This window comes from Montipora foliosa, chromosome 3 (genome assembly GCF_036669935.1).
Source record: "Montipora foliosa isolate CH-2021 chromosome 3, ASM3666993v2, whole genome shotgun sequence".
Lineage (NCBI taxonomy): Eukaryota > Metazoa > Cnidaria > Anthozoa > Scleractinia > Acroporidae > Montipora > Montipora foliosa.
In genome coordinates this window covers 37,675,893-37,678,392 of record NC_090871.1, presented here as the reverse complement: position 1 = coordinate 37,678,392, position 2,500 = coordinate 37,675,893, and the positions used below count along the sequence as shown (strand labels likewise).

The 2,500-nt window shown below is 42.3% G+C and overlaps 1 pseudogene; it reads right to left on the bottom strand.

The window, feature by feature from the left end:
• Positions 1–1,561, bottom strand: part of LOC137997406 (uncharacterized) — a 3,834-nt pseudogene extending 2,273 nt beyond the window's left edge.
• Positions 1,562–2,500: the final 939 nt, after the last annotated feature.

Below are 2,500 nucleotides of genomic sequence, written 5' to 3'. Positions count from 1 at the left end.
GACGTGGTGGTGAAGCTTGTGAGGCTCAGTGACCTTTAGAGCTATGCTGGTAAGGACCTTGGTCCCTGCAGGTTCAACCTTGCCGGATTGGTCAAGAGGTAGAGTCCAGACAAAGAATAACCCCGTCCCTGTCGGCAGCATGTTGAGCTTGTGGCCAATCACCCATTCTTGTAAAAAAAAACAACCGATTAAGGAAACCTTAAAGGCCCTATTTCCCTTTGAGGGAAAAGGAAAAGATGATGATGATGATGATTTGTCGTTAAAACGCAAACGTGAAACTTTAAAATTACTCTAACAATTCCTCTAAAAATATAATACCTTACAACTATTATTAATTTCATCACAATTTCTTAAAGCCGTAACTACCCATTCAAAGCCTTAACTTGAGCGTTGAGTAAATGCTTTCGATGGCCCATGTAGATGAGCGCATTGCCTGAGAAGCTGCTCTGCATTTTTTCTCTGATTCACGAAATCATCCCACACGTCGAATATTTTAGCTTGAAGAGATCTAAACTTTGCTCGCTGGATCCTTTTAAGCTTTTTTTCGGACACTAATCGGATTCGTAACGCTTTCAGGCGGGCCTCGTCATGAAGAAGACCGATCAAGAGGTAGAATGGCATATGCCATCTGCCTGAAGCACGACGGTGGAGTCCATTGTGACATCCTTCCACGTCGTTGTTGCTCCTAATGGCCATCATGTAGACGCTCCAGGACGAGGGAGGCCACGTGTTGCTGCTGATCCAGGTTTCTGAGACATAGTTGACAAACTGTTTCAGGGGGTCAGTGGTGGCTTCAAGACGCAACTGTTCAAACATTGGCTAGATGTTATCTTCGGGTAGGAATGGCAGCGCCATAAATTTACGGAGATAGAGGTAGGTGCCCCGGTCGTGCTCATACTGGTACTGGAGCCCGAGCTCTTGAATCTGTGCAGAAGAAACAGAAAGTCATGATTGTGTCAAGATTTTCACATTCTTTCTCAATTTGCTACAACGTTGTTTTGCACTCTCAAAAATTTTAAGGTTTATTTCATCCACAAAAGCAAATAGAAGGGACTCGCAAGTTTTGGATTGCAACGAATTGATTTTCAGTGTCATATCCTCCTGATAGCAATGCTTTAATTCTTTGTAGTAAATATCTATTACCGAAAAACAATGGATTCGGCAATTTTGAGTGACGATTTTCTTCCTACCTTCCTCCAAAGAGCCTGTGTCCAGTGGAACACACATCCCTTAATCCTCACATCGGGAAAGAGCTCACGAAGAACAGTCCACATCGCCCGTTCAAAATCGATGGTTATCTGGCGGACCTCATGAGCGACAGGAAGCAACTCCAGAATAGTCTTTAGGACCTAAAAAACAAAGTAAACAATAAACGACTTCTTGGATATTTAATAATTAAATTATGAGCATACTAATGATATATAGTTTGTCGAGGTTTCGTTGAAAACCATGCGTGTGACGATATTTGTTTACTTTGCAATCAGTACATACATGACACAATAGAGATACACTAATTATTATGTGTTACCTTACGATAGTCCTTCTTTTTCCTTCCAGACATCAGTACGAACACCAGTGGAACTTGCTTGGCGTGATCGTCGGTGCGTACAAACGCGTTGATAGTAAACAAGCACGTCTGCAACGTTTAAACAAAGAAAATGCAATTCGATAGAAATTAAACCTGTTGTTACTTCATGTTAATACATGTAGCTCTATGAAAAAACGATTGTATTAAAGTCTTGAAACAATGTCCTATTGAAATGGAAAAAAATCTCACCTTCTTCGGTAGGTGCCGCGCAAGCGTTTGTAATTAGCGCTTACTGTGTTTATCCGAGTAATTGTAACCAGTAATCGCAGTGTGTTTGGTTAAGTGAAGTGTAGTCACTTAAGATTTTGATAGCTGTGCAACTGCTTACTGTCAGTGGCTTTTGTCCAAGACCCTATCACTGTCCACTCGGGAGTTGAACGTGAATGTTTTGTGTTACACGTGAGCTTTTATCAATGAGTTCGCAAAAGTAGGCGAATCCACTTTAAGTGTGTAGGGGAATCGACCTGTAGGCGAAACGACTTGCAGGCGAAACGACCGGTTTCCCTTGTTTGAATAACCAAACGTTCGCCTAATCAGGCCTAACAATTTGTTGGCTTTGGCGCGGATTGAAATCAGTAATGTGGTAGTTGCAGGATAGGGACGATTCCAATCATACCCCTGGGTGTTTGTGTTGGTCCACTGCCAGTAATTCGTTGTTGTTCGATGAGTATCGATATGACAGCGGAACTTTCTTACGTGAAAGGAGGAGGAGCAAGGATCGCACAATCGGTTCGAGCGTCACCTTGGTGCAAGAGGTCCTGAGTTCGATTTCCAATACAATACAATAGAACCGTTACAGACAGCACAACAAAATAGACAGTCTAAGACTGTATATGGCATCTGTTTAAAAGGATTGTGGGACTGCTTCTGTTTCTGTACTTATGTTCGTCCAGAATGTCTTTCCCTTCCTCA